The sequence below is a fragment of the Pongo pygmaeus genome, chromosome 4, assembly GCF_028885625.2.
Source record: "Pongo pygmaeus isolate AG05252 chromosome 4, NHGRI_mPonPyg2-v2.0_pri, whole genome shotgun sequence".
Classification (NCBI taxonomy): domain Eukaryota; kingdom Metazoa; phylum Chordata; class Mammalia; order Primates; family Hominidae; genus Pongo; species Pongo pygmaeus.
Window position 1 is genome coordinate 92,981,723 of NC_072377.2, and position 15,077 is coordinate 92,996,799.

General features: G+C 36.6%; 1 long non-coding RNA gene across 2 annotated transcripts in view; it reads left to right on the forward strand.

The window, feature by feature from the left end:
• The window catches only part of LOC129037432 (uncharacterized), a 437,642-nt gene that overhangs the window by 225,558 nt on the left and 197,007 nt on the right, over window positions 1-15,077 (forward strand). Inside the window, exon 5 of one of the 2 annotated variants that reach the window (XR_010126414.1) lies at window positions 1,080-1,142. The exons of the other annotated variant lie outside the window; for it this stretch is intronic. This is a non-coding gene — a long non-coding RNA (uncharacterized LOC129037432). Of the gene's footprint in view, window positions 1-1,079; window positions 1,143-15,077 lie in introns of those variants that run through there. 2 annotated transcript variants of the gene reach the window in all.

The window sequence follows — 15,077 nt, forward strand, 5'->3', positions numbered from 1 at the left end:
TTCTAACAAAAACTGATTCAACTCCTTTGAATACCTTGTGGGTTTTCTATATATCAAACCATAATTTACTCAATTATGTTGAAGCTACACTCATACATCTCTTCAAGACCAGTTCATCTCTACTGGAGGCTGCCTGCTGTGGAACAACGCCCTGAGAATTCCAAGATGCCATATAGGTCTTTAAATCATTACCTTAAATCTTTTGAGGTTTCAACAAAGGATATTACATCTTCATCTTTAATTTGATCTTGATCCCAAAGTCATGTTTTTTGGTGGCACTCTGGATTTTTTTTTTTGTCCTGAAATAATTTTTTTTTCCACCCAGATAAGCTGAAAATAAGAAAGATTTTCATTTTTTCACTCACGGAGTTCTGGATTGGAAATATCCTCTCCAAATTATGCTTGGAAATCGACCAATTCTATCTTTAGTTCAACTATCTTTTACAATACCTTATCAGAAGAGGCTAAAGGAATCAATTGACATATTCAGCATTCTGCCTGGAAATATCCATAAGTTTCTTAAGCATATTTTCTATCTTCAAAGTTATCACAGGCAACAATCTCATTTATCTTTCCACTAACAAAAGGTTCTTCTTTCTACAAGCTTCATCCACACTTTCTTAACTGGTTTTCAAGCCTCTACCAAACAATCTCTTTGCCACCTTCAGGCCTCTACTCATTTGCTGTTCCCAAGGTCAATGCCACGTGTTGTAGTTTTTGTTATATAGAATCCCATTTCTGGCACCAATTTCTGTATCAGTTATACATTGCTGCAGAAAAAAAAAAAACATCCAAACCTATAGCTTAAAAAACAGTGTTTATTATTTCTCATGATTTTTTGGGTAGTTCTTTTGCTTCATATGATATAACTGGGGTCACTCAAACATCTGCTTTCAGATGAGAACTCAGTGCCAGAAAGTCTAAGATGGCTTTTCTTCCTTTTGGGTTTCTCACTGGGTGTGTAGCCCCAGTTTCTTTATGGTATGATATCTGTACGGTGGCTGCCTTTCGTGGGGGAGAGTTCTGAGAGGAGACATGCCAACGTACAAATGTTTATCAAGCTTTTGTTTGTATTACAGGCAGTTTTGAACATCTGGAAGCCTGATTTATTGGAGATTACAAATGTACAGTGTAACATAGGTGTGGAGAGGTAAGGGAGTGATTATCTGCCAATCAGTAATGCCATTTAACACAATTTATGAATTATGTTGGTTCTCAAAAAGTTTTTTCTGCCGTGTTCATTTTGATCATTTTACTCCTTGTTGCCGGGAATTGGCCTACCTTATCAAAGAAGGCAAAATTTTTATAATAATAAACCACCAGTCTGTGCTTAGAGGCAGGAAGTCTTAGGAAATCCTTTCCTCTCCTTTCTTACATTAATACACTCAAGGCTGTCTTCTCTTAGTTGCTTTGTGAGGCAAAGGAAAATAAACGTGATGAAATGCCAGTCACTAATTTGTACTCAAGCAAAATATTTGGCTGAGAGAGAACTTAAAAATTTTACCACAATAAAACTTGAAAGAGTTTTTGTCTTAAAGATAACTTAATTCTCACAATGGATATCTTTGGTGCCCTCATTACATCCCCTTGGCCGCATATGCTTGTGGCCACAGTTGCATTTCATGGTTGGTTTCTTGTAAGCCCAGGCATAACTTCTCTCAGGATGGTGGTTTCCTATTTTAAGCACTTGGTTGGTATCTTTCAGCTTATATCCTCTGGACTTTCTCAGCTATGCTGTCATTTCACCTGTGGCCTGAAATGAACACTGCTAAGAAGTGTGGGGTATTTAAAAATGGAAAATATGGCCGGGTGCAGTGGCTCACACCTGTAATCCCAGCACTTTGGGAGGCCGAGGTGGGCGGATCACGAGGTCAGGAGATTGAGTCCATCCTGGCTAACACAGTGAAACCCCGTCTCTACTAAAAATACAAAAAATTGGCTGGGCGTGGTGGCAGGCGCCTGTAGTCCCAGCTAGTTGGGAGGCTGAGGCAGGAGAATGGCGTGAACCCGGGCAGTGGAGCTTGCCGTGAGCTGAGATCCCACCACTGCATTCCAGCCTGTGAGGCAGAGCGACACTCTGTCTCAAAAAAAAAAAAAAAAAAAAAAAGGAAAATAATACATCACCCCTGGGGACAAACTTTAAACAATGAGAAATAAGAGCTGCCAACTCCTCTTCTTCATGTGTACAATGTTGGAAGGCGTTCTGTATGCTTCTTAGAGGTCTGAGCAGACTTGAGGCCTTACAGAAGTAAGGTCAATAATAAGCTCTTACATTTACACTTTTCCTGCCCTGCCTCTCCCCACTCCTTCATTCCTGCTTACTGAGATGACCTCCAAACCAAGCCACATGCTCTTACATCCTTGTCTGAGGCTCTGCTTTCAGTGGAACAAAATTAAAATATTTTCCACAAATACATAAAAAGACCAATAATTGGGTGATTTTAATCAATTTAAATTTAATTTTTAAATTTTTAAAAGAAACCTGTCCTCAATTCTGTTGCTATCATTTTCATTATCATCATAACCATTATCATCATCTTCATAACTCATGGAAAAGTTAATAAAATACACAAAAATATTTAAAGGTCATATGTAAAGAGTTTTATGCCAGACTTGGAGGCTTAGCAAATGGCCTTTTATTTTGGGGAAATCAGAAAATAGAAGACCTGCAAGGGACATTAGATTAAAACTTGTGTCTGACTTTTACTGGAAGAGATTAAAAAAAGGGAAACATTGCTTACATAGAAAACATTTGCCCTATTAATTGCTGTATCTACTGATGATATATATTTATCTCTGATGCATATTTATCTGCTTGATCTACTGATGATCCTAGTATTGTAGGGAAAAAAATAGGGCAATTCAAAAAGGATATTTAGATACAATCATTATCTAAAGCTCTTAATCACAATAAATGTATTAAAAATTTTGAACTCCTAGGAGTGTAATGATGAAGTACATGTTATAGAACAGTCTCCATTTATGTTGTAGCTAATTTTTTCACCTAATTCTTACCCAGATGTTCCCAGATACATGAAAAAATTTGGGCCTCTTTATAGTCTTTCTCCTGATATGATATTAAGGCAAAAACAGCCCTAACGTTGACATTATCTCTATTGTGGCCTATTATTAATTCAGGAAATGTGATCATATAATTAACGTATTTGTAAAACTAACAAAGCTTCATTGTAATCTGCTTTCAGTGTCATCATAATTTCAAAACATGTTAATGAAAGGTACTGTGGTATAAATGGTTAATTTTGACCAAAAAAATTCAAAATCAACCTCTGTGCTCTAATGGGAGAAGGTAGGAATTCCCAAGAGTTTTTGTTAATATGTTAAATACTACATTTCTTTTGAACTTCCCCAGTGCCTTCTTATGGTAAATAGCTACTTGAACAGAGGTATAGTTTCTATTCCCGTTAAAGTATGAGTCATATCAAAATCTAATCAAGTAAGTGAAAGGTAAAAATGTCATCACACTTCTAAAATTGCTGTCAATGTTTCACACCTGTATGGAAAGCAGATAGATGTCTAAGCAGCAGCTTGATAACATTCCAAACTGCAACCTCTAATTAACTCACCTTTTGAATTATTAGTGAGACTCCACTGTGACCCATGCAGCCTTTGGCAGGGAGCCTGACAACAAAATACATGTTTAAAATACCAAGAAGGGGGAGAAGTGCTATATTATTTGGCACAAATATTATCATCCACCTGCGAAGGGGGGATATGCTTTTCCACTTTGCTTATTATAGATGATTTACTAGTTATATGCTCTTAGCTTCATCTCCATAAATTATACTATAATCGTTCAGCCTAAGGGATAATGGTAAAACTATGGTTGATATACTCAATACGGTAGGGAAAGTTAATTAAATTAGATAAAATATTTCAATGATATTTACATGCTCTCAATATTCAGTCTGATACAATCCATGAAATTTGTATGGAAGAGTCTATAGAGCATACAGTTGTATTATGAAACTAAAGCTGACATGGACACATCTGGAACTTGGAACAGAGAAAACCAATGTCATGTAATAATTTGATAATGCAAGTATTTGAGGATTATTTTTTCTCTTGATAAATGAATAAGGAGGCTTCACTACAAATACAGTGTGAGAAAGTTGTGGTCACTAAAGTTTTATGAGGCTGATTATTTTGAACAGCTTAGAATGATAAAATCACTTACTTGAGGCAATGAACGTCATGTAAGTCTTTTTGTAATATTTTTTCTTCAAAAGTGACTGGAACTAATTTTTTTTATTTTTCCACCAGTAGTAATTCTTTTCTTAATAAATCTATTAGAGGAAATCTAAGAGCATCTATTGTACTGAGAAAATGTTTATTATGAGTGCTAGAGATTCAGTCATATACCAAATATTAATACTCTAGTAACAAAATGTTTTACTAGTATATATGAACATGATTAGAATGACAACCCCAGAGAAAACTAGCAAGGTGTTATTTTGATAGGTTTCTTTGAAAGGAGGAGATGATGTAACCTAATATATTTTATAAGAAATGATACAAACTAAAACTATATATTCCTTTTATTCTCCCTCCCCATCCCTCCCCCCCTCCTTCCCTCCCTCCCTCCTTTTTCTTTCTTTCCTTCCTTCCTTCCTCCCCTCTTCCTCCCCCCTTCCTACCTTCCTCTCTCCCTCCCTCCCTTCATTTCTTCCTCTCTTCCTTCCTCCCTTCATTCCTTCCTCCCTTGCTCCTTTCCTCTTTTCTTCTCATCCTCCTTCCCTCCTTTCCTCCCTCTCTTCCTTTTATTGTATTATCTATATAGCAATGATAACTATTATTATGATCATTTCTTTTTCTTAAGATTTTCCATTTTAATTTTATTTACTTATTTTTATTTCAATAGTTTTTGGGGTACAAGTGGTTTTTTATTACATGATAAGTTACACGGTGTTGAATTCTGAGATTTTAGTGTACTGGTTACCCAAGTACTGTACATGGTACACCATATGTAGTTTGTATCCCTCACCTCCTCCCATCCTCCCCCTTCTGAGTATTCAAAGTCCATTATACCACCCTGTATGCCTTTGCATACCCATAGCTTAACTCCCACTTATAAGTGAGAATATGAGTTATTTGGTTTTCCATTCTTGAGTTACTTCACTTAGAATGATGGCTTCCAGATCTATCCAAGTTGCTGCAAAAGCATTTTTTTCCTTTTTATGGCTGAGTAGTATTCCATGGTGTATATATACCACATTTTCTCTATCTACTCATTGGTCAGTGGGCACTTAGTTTGGTTCTATATCTTTGCAATTGTGAATTGTGCTGCAATAAACATACAATGTGTATGAGTCTTTTTCATGTAATGACTTCTTTTCCTTTGGGTAGATACCCAGTAGTGGGATTGCCAAATCGAATGCTGAATTGAACAGATCTACTTTTTGTTCCTTAATCAATCTCCATACTGTTTTCCATAGAGGTTGTACTAATTTACATGTCCACCAGCATCATGTAAGTGTTCACTTTTCCCTATATCCATGCCAACATCTATTGTTTTTTGAGTTTTTAATAATGGCCATTGTTGCAGGAGTAAGGTGATATCTCATTGTGGTTTTAATTAGCATTTCCTTGAGGATTAGTAGGCTGTTGAGTATTTTTTCATATTTTTGTTGGCCATTTATATATCTTCCTTTGAGAAATGTCTACTTATGTCCTTTTCCCACTTTTTGATTGGAGTATTTGTTCTTTTCTTGATGATTTGCTTGAGTTCCTTCTAGATTCTGGATATTAGCCCTTTGTTGGATATATAGTTTGCAAACATTTTTCTGCCATTCTGTAGGTTGTCTGTTTACTCTGCTGATAATTTCCTTTTCTGTGCAGAAGGTTTTTCATCTAATTAGGTCCCATTTATTTATTTTTATTTTTGTTGCATTTGCTTTTGGGGTTTTAGTCATGAGTTCTTTGCTTAGGCCAATGTCTAGAAGAGTTTTTCTAAGTTATCTTCTAGAATTTTTATGTTTTTCTGTCTTAGATTTAAGCTTTTGTCCTATCTTGAGTTGATTTTTGTATAAGGTGAGAGATTGGAATCCAGTTTCATTCTTCTACATGTGGCTATTCATTTTTCCCAGCAGCATCTACAAAACAGGGTGTCCTTTCCCCAATTTCTGTTTTTGTATGCTTTGCTGTAGATCAGTTGCTTGTAAATATTTGGCTTTATTTCTGGGTTCTATCTCCTGTTCCGTTGGTCTATGTGCCTACGTTTACACCAGAAGCATGCTGTTTTGGTAACTATAGGCTGGTAGTATAATTTGAAGTCCAGTAGTGTGATGCCTCCAGATTTGTTCTTTTTACTTAGGATTTCTTTGGCTGTTCAGGCTCTTTTTTGGCTTCATACGAATTTGGGGATTGTTTTTTCTAATTCTGTGAAACATGCTGTTGGTATTTTGATAGGAATTGCATTAAACGTGTAGATTGCTTTGGATAGTATGGTCATTTTCACAATATTGAGTCTTCTAATCCATGAGTATGGGATGTGTTTCCATTTATTGGTGTCATCTGTGATTTCTTTCAGCAGCATTTTGTAGTTCTCTACTTGGGAATTTTCACTTCTTGTTTAAGTATATACCTAGGTATTTTATTTTTATTTTTTGCAGCTGTTGTAAAAGAGATTTGTATGTCCTGCCTCCTGAAAAAAAATAGAAAATCCTTTTTTGGTTATATGCTGAAGGACAAAAAATGCTGAATTTGAGGGAAAGGGACAGAAATCATTATAAAAATATAGTCTCTGAGAGATGAGTTCGAAATATTCCTTTACCCATATATGATTTCAGAATTACAATATGAGAGGTTTTGTTGTTGTTATTGTTTTTGTTTTTCTAGTTCAATCACAAGGTTATATAAACACTTCTGTCCTCTGTTCTGGGACTCTCTCTTAAGAGAACCCTTCTCCTCATCTATCAAATCTACAGATATGTAGTTTAAATCCATTGTTTTAGAGTGAGACTGCCTAGCTTGCTTACTTCCTGAATCTTTTTTTAATTTGCTACATTATATATTCTTCATGGTCCCAAAACATTTCATGTAGCCTATATTTCACTATTTCTTTCTCCAGAGCACTAGCATGTATCTACCATTTCACATTGAAAAGATTGTCACAAATTAAAAAAAAATCTAGTATGAACATGATCAGTTAAAGAACATGATTTAGCTAATGATGTTTAAGAATATGACATCTACTTTTATGGGTAAAATAACATTATACTGCTATTAGGTCTTTCTATATTAATCTGGAAATTAAAAATCATTAGGCTTCATTGAGATTTCCTCCTTTTTAGAAGAGGATTGACTGACTTTTCCCAAGAAGCCATATTCAGTTCTAAGTCTTAGGCCTTTAAATGGCATTATACCCATGTTATGGTTTCTAAACCAAAGAATTTCTCTTTTCTGCTGACCTCTTGAGGTCACAGCGGTGGTTTGAAGTCTAAGCAGCAATTCTGTTCAAAGACTAACTCACAGCAGGGTGTGTGCAATAAGGGTATTCGTGATTCCAGTATTCACATATATTCCATTTTGCTTTTTAGAAAGTTTGGTTCTGAGGCTACTACAAAGGCAACACTCTTGAAACACGTCATTTTCTGTACCTCCCTCTACTGAAAGCCTTATATAATGACATTGGAGCTGTATTACTCATATTTTCATTGCTACAATGTCATTTTAGAACACTCATTGGAGTCCTTGATCCCTCATGTGCCCTTTGTTCTAGAGTGCCTTCCATTCACCCTTGAGAAGGGGTTCAAGGGTCACTCATTGAAAGGAGCTGGAAGATGAGATACTCTTCAAGCCAAGGACCATCCCTTCAACATGGACATTTTTCTGAATAGTGGGTAGAATATAATAGGAGTTGTATTTTGTAGAGTGGACTTAAGAGCATCAACTCTGATTCCTGACTGCCTGGATTTGAATCTTTTCTCTACCACTTATTCGTTGCTTGAATTTAGGCAAATTTGTTAAACTCTTTGTACATCGTTTTCTTCATCTATACTAGCATCATAAGAGTGATGTGAGATTTAAGTTAATGTATACAGTGGCCAATGTCTAACACATCACAGTGCTGTGTAACTCTTATCACTATTAGCATTGTTCTCATCAGATATGTATATGCCTTTCTTAGTGTTTCCCTGATATTCAGTGACAAATTTATTTCCATATCTGATGAAGTTCCCACAAATCTAGGACTAGGCTTAATGCAATTGAAAAGGGAGAGGAAGAATTATTTTAAGATTGCTTCTACTGCTGATGTACCAGGTCAGCAAATAGTGACATAAAAGATAGATTTTTTAAAACTTAAGAAGTGTAACGGATTTTTTTTTTAAGTTTAGCAAACATATATTGTGTTCACTGTGTACAGGACTACTGCTATTACAGGGGAGGCAGACCAAGATGACTCAGGTAGGAATTGTCAGTGAACTTACAGAAAAGTAGGAAGGTATCATGTATAAAAGCAACAATAATATGAAGGGAAAATTATGAATGCCTTCAAAAATAATTCATTTTTTTCCTGTGGATTTAGAAAAGTGAGAGTGAGTAAAGGGCATGTTTGAGGTGTGGGATTTCTTGGAGGAAATGACATTTAAGATAGTCCAGGCTGAATACAATTCCTACATATGGAGAAAAAGAACTCTGGTCATGAGGAAGACTGCTGGAACAGTGGCTGGAAATATGAACTATGTACTTCGACCATCAGCTCAGCTTGCTTGAGCCAAGAATCTCTGATGAGAAATAAGTTTGAAGTGGTAAGCCAGAATTAGATCATGAATTGATCTGAATGTTAGGGTAAAGATTTTTTGTTTTGTTTTGTTTTGATCAACATTAAGTTGTATACAACCAAGTATGAAGCAAGGTATAACAATGAAAATTAGCACCTTTGCTTTTAAGAATCCTACAGTCAAGAGGCAGGATTAAAAATATACACCAAATCAGCCAGGCGCGGTGGCTCATGCCTGTAATCCCAGCACTTTGGGAGGCCGAGGCGGGTGGACCATGAGGTCAGGAGATCGAGACCATCCTGGCTAACGCGGTGAAACCCCGTCTCTACTAAAAATACAAAAAATTAGCTGGGCGTGGTGGCGGGCACCTGTAGTCCCAGCTACTCCGGAGGCTGAGGCAGGAGAATGGCGTGAACCCGGGAGACAGAGCTTGCAGTGAGCCGAGATTGCTACACCACACTCCAGCCTGGGCGACAGAGCAAGACTGCGTCTCAAAAAAAAAAAAAAATTATATATATACACACACACACACACACACACACATATATACACATATATGATATATATATGTATATGTATATATATGTACACCAAATCATTCTTGGTCACTGACTCTCCCAATATCAATAGACAGGAGCAGCCCTGGCAATGCCAGATGCTTCCACGAGGCTGGAGAGAGAATTAGTTGTAATAGTCATGTCCCTAAGGTCGGCTGCTCATCCTTGGCTTTTTGATTGGCTGTATCGTCTGAAGCCTTCGTGATTTCCCATCTTTCTCTTTCAAACAGAAAGTGTCAAAGCCTTAGCATTATCCTGAATGTGGAATTTTTCTTGACTCTGCCTTGTACCTTTGAAGTTACACCCTAGTACTGTTTGTGTGTGGCTTATTGTTCTTGGATGCCATCAACAGCACAGCTACCTCACAACTTGGATTACATTTATGATGGTCCATCCCTCCAATAGAGACCACACTTGGGTTTACTTATTTGGATGAGGATATGTTTTCCATTCACTCATTTCTCTTTCTCTTAAGATTTTTGTATGGCTTCTTCAGGAAAATAATTTCAGCATCATAGGGAAAATGGACAGAAGGAAAGAGTCTAGAATAAGGTAAACCTGTTGGAAACTCTTGAAGAAAGTCAGAGGGAACTGACCTGGGATTGAACCAGGGTGTAAATGGCAGAGGAAGAGGGATGATGGAAAGGAGAGAATAGATGCTAGAGATGTTGCAAAGGAAAGGGTAACAACCAGTGCAACTGGTTGCCAGGATTCAGCAACAAGTTGTGTAGAAAAAGGGAGGGTGAAGGTGATTTTGAGCTAGAGTAACCAAAATATGCAGGGTGGAAGGTTTTGCTATTAACAGAATAAGGGAAATAAAAAACAGTACAGTTTTGGGGAAAAAAAAGTTCAGTTTTGAACATATTGAGAAATCTGATGAATAACAAGATGAAGATCACTATTAAGCATTTGGAAATGAGGATCTGTAACTTCAGAGAGAGCCGGCCTGGAAATATATATTTGAGAATTATTTGAGGTATTAGTTCATGTTGAGATGAAATGATTGCCAAGAAGGTAATTTTCCAAGGAATGAGTTATTTGGCGAATATGATGAAATTAGGAAATAGGAGGATAAAGGTGACAGAGATAAAGAAGAGAGAGAGAGAGAGAGTGAGAGAGAGTAACACAAAAGTTAGAAGGAGAAATAACAAGGGCACATCCAACTTAGTGATAATGAAAAGTTCATTAATACATTTTATTAGTCAAAGTTCTCCAAAGAACAGAATCAATTGTATATATATAGATATATATAGAATATATCTCTATCTATCTATCTATCTATCTATCTATCTATCTATCTATCTATCTATCATCTATCTATATATTCCTATAAAGAATTGGCTTACATAATCATGGATGCTGACAAATCCAAAATCTGTAGGGTGCGCTGGCAGGATGGAGATCCAGGAGAGTCAGTGTTCCAGTTTGAATCCAAAGGCCATTTGCTATAGAACCAGGAAGGGCCAGTGATGTAGATACAGTCTGAAGGCAGCTTGCTGGAGAATTATCTCCTGTCTAGAGGGGATTCTGGTCTTCTAGTTCTATTCTGGTCTCCAACTGCTTGGGTGAGGCCTGCTCACATCATGGAGAGCAATCTGCTTTACTCAAAGTTCATTGATGTAAATGTTAATCACATCCAAAAACACCCTCACAAAAATACTTAGAGTAATATCTGGGCAAATATCTGGCATTCCATGGGCCAGCCATGTTTATACATAAAATAAATCACCAGAAGCTCACTTCTGTCAATTGGTCCCCGTACACATCTCCTTATACCATGATTAATCTTCAAATGAAAACAATAACAAGATTATACCTCTGCCTGACATGATACTACTATCCAGCATACAACCAAAAATGCACTAATTTTTCCCCAGAAGAGAATACAAAGTTCTTGACTATTGTTTGCTCTTCTCCTTGATATCCTGTAACTTAAATACCATGATACAAAGTCAATACGTTTTATGTTACATGGTATTAATACACATACACACACACACACACACACACACATTTATAACAAAATGAGGAGGGAATACTAATGTCAATTACATTTATCCTTCCTGTAACAGGTCATGTGGTCATAGCTGGTATTTATAACTACCTTCTTCCATTCTGTATTCCCTTTGCCTTCAGCAAGCATCTCAGCTGGCTGTGTCTTTTTAACCTGGTGGAGTTACCCAAACCTTCATTCCTGAAGGGTCTGGGCCATGCCTAGTACTGCCTGAATTGTGTTGTGGTTTTCCATTGACCTTAACCACAGAGAATAATAATACTATGAAATGGCCTAAGGGATTTCCTGTATTCCAAACATACTTTTTCTTACTTCCATTATGGAATAACAGTTCAATTTCTCCTTGGTAGTCAGGATCAGTCACCACAGATAGCACAATAACTCCCTCCTTTGCTTAAGGTGTAAGGAGTCTAAAGTGGACAGGTGGCAATCCAGTTCAATTGAATCATCATTTCATCTCTTGGTGGAAGCATTCCTCCTTTTAGAACCAAACTGTCTAGGCCAGCAGAGCCTAAGGTTGCAGGGACGGGAGGAAAACTTTCTGCTAGTAAATCACTAGGATGTAGAACTAAGAACTCTTGGTCAGCAGAGTCTAAGATTGCAGGGATAGGAAGAAAAAAATTGCTTGTAGATAGCCAAAAAAAAAAAAATAGTGTATCAATAGTGAGTGGCCCTACTTGTATTTCCATCTCTTGATCCTTGGACCCATGAATTCTGGCTATGCGAGAAAGAGCATCATATATTAGATGTTGATTCAGACCACATACAGCCCCACGGAGCTGCAGCTGATACTTCAAAAGGTCATTCCACTGTTTTATCAAGCCAGCTTCCTCAGGACAGTGGGGAAGATGGTGAGTGACTGAATTCCATGAGCATGAGCTCATTGCTTCACTTCATTTCTGTAAAGTGAGTTCCTTGATTAGAGGTAATGCTGTAATGAATACCGTTGTGGTACATAAGACATTCTAGTCCACAGGTGGCAGTTTTTGCAGAAACATTATATTCAGGGAATTCAAATTCATATCCAGGGTCTATCCCATAAGACAAAAGGCTTCCTATTCCATGATGGAAGTGGCCCAACGCCTTTAACCTGCAACCAGGTAGCTGGTTGATCATTCTGAGAAAAAGCTCCATATTGAGAAGTGTTGGTTTCTGCTACTCTCATGATGTACACCTTCAAACACTTTTAGACATTTTTGAAATTTTGAAATGCTGATGTGATACACTGTCTTAAATTTCATCTTGGAAACCATGCTTGCAAACCCATATTGTTCCCAGAGTAATCATTTTCTATCCAATTTTTAGTTAGACAACGAGGAAGACTTATTAATACTTTCAGGTCATCAGATTGCTTAATATCCTTCACCATAATTAGTAATTCTTAAAAAGTTATATATAATTGCAAAGGAAGGGAAGTCCCAACTAGAGCAATCAGACAAGAGAAAGAAATAAAGGGCATCCAAATTGGAAAGGAAGAAGTGCAGTTGTTTGCAGATGATGCGATCTTATACTTGGAAAAACCAAAAGGTTCCACCAAAAGAACTATTAGGAGTGATAAATAAATTCAGTAAAGTTGCAGTATACAAAAATCAACAGAGAAAAATCAGTAGCATCTCTATATTGCCAACAGTGAACAATCTGAAATAGAAACCAAGAAAGTAATTCCACTTATAATAGTTACAAATAAAATACCTAGGAATTACCTTAAACAAAGAAGCAAAAAGCTCTATAATAGAAATCATAAAACATCGATTCAAGAAATTGAAGAGGACACAAAAAATGGAAAGATATTCCACATTTGTGGATTGGAAGAATAAATATTGTTAAAATATTCATATCATCCAAAGCAATCTACAGATTTAATGCAATCCCTATCAAAATACCAATGTCATTCTTCACAGAAATAGAATATCTTAAAATTTATATGGGACCACAAAAGACCAGAATAGCCATAGCAATCATAAGAAAAAGAACAAAATGAGAGGAATCATATTACCTGACTTTAAATTATAAAACAGAGCTACAGTAACCAAAAATGTGTGGTAGTGGTATAAAGACACATAGATAAGTGGAATGGAATGGAGAACCCTGAGGTAAATCCATACATTTACAGAGAAATCATTTTTGACAAATGTGTCAAGAATAAACATTGGGGAAATGATAATCTCTTCATATGGATATCCATATGAAGAAAAATGAAACTAGACCCCTACTTCTCACCATATACAAAAATCAATCAAAGTGGATTAAAGACTTAAATCTAAGACCTTAAACTATGAAACTACTACCAGAAAACATTGGGGAAAATCTCCAGGACTTTGGACTGGGCAAGGATTTCTTGAGTAATTCCTGACAAACATAGGCAACCAAGGCAAAAATGGACAAATAGGATCACATCGCATTTTTAACCTATTCAGGTTAAAAAGCTTCTGCACAGCAAAGGAAACAATTACCAAAGTGAAGAGAAAACCCACAGAACAAGAGAACATATCTGCAAACTACTCATTTGACAAGAGATTAATAACTAAAATATATAAGGAGATCAAACTCTGTATGAAAATATCTAATACTCCAATTAAAAATTGCTAAAAGAGGTCGCGCACTGTGGCTTATGCCTGTAATCCCAGCACTTTGTGAGGCCAAGGCGGGCAGATCACTTGAGGTTACGAGACCAGCCTAGCCAACATGGTGAAACCCTGTCTACTAAAAATAAAAAAATTAGCCAGGTGTGTTGGTGCATGCCTGTAGTTCCAGCTACTGAGGAGGCTGAGGCAGGAGAATTGCTTGAACCAGGGAGGCAGAGGTTGCAGTGAGCCATGATGGTGCCACTGCACTCCAGCTTGGTGACCGAGTGAGACTTTGTCTAAATACATAAAGAAATATTGCTAAAAAGTTTGAGTAGATATTCCTCAAAAGAAGATATACAATTGTCATACAGTTATATGAAAAGGTGCTCAACATCATAATCATCAGAGAAATGGAAATCAAAACTACAGTAAGATATCATCTTCCCCTAGTTAAAATGGCTTATATCTAAATGTCAGGCAATAACAAATACTGGCAAGGATGTGGAGTAAAAGGAACCCTTGTACACTGTTGATGGGAATGTAAACTAGTACAACCTCTATGGAAAACAGTTTGGAGGTTTCTCAAAAAACTAAAAACAGAGCTACCATATGATCCAGCAATCTCACTGCTGGGTATATACCTAAAATAAAGGAAATTAATATATTAAAGAGATATCAGTATATTAAAGAGAATCACTCCCATGTTTGTTGCAGCTCTGCTCACTATTGTGAACTATTCCAAGATTTGGAAGCAACTTAAGTGTCCATCAACAAGTGAATGTATAAAGAAAATGTGGTACATTTGTACAATGGAGCACTATTCAGTCATGAAAAAGAAAGATTTTGTCGTTTGCAACAACATACATAGAAATGGAGCTCATTATGTCAAGTGAAATAAGCCAGGCACAGAGAGACAAACTTCACATGTTCTCACTTATTTGTGAGCTCTAAAAGAAAAATAAGTGAACTCATGGTGATAGAGAATAGAAGGGTGGTTGTCAGAGGCTGAGAAAGATGGGGAGGGGATGGTTATTGGGTATAAAAAAATAGAAAGAATGAATAAGACCTAGTATTTACTAGCACAACAGGATCACATTAGTCAAAAATAATGTAATTATACATTTTAAAATAACTTGAAGAGTATAAGTGGCTTGTTTGTAACACAAGGGATGAATGCTTGAGGAGATGGATATTCTAT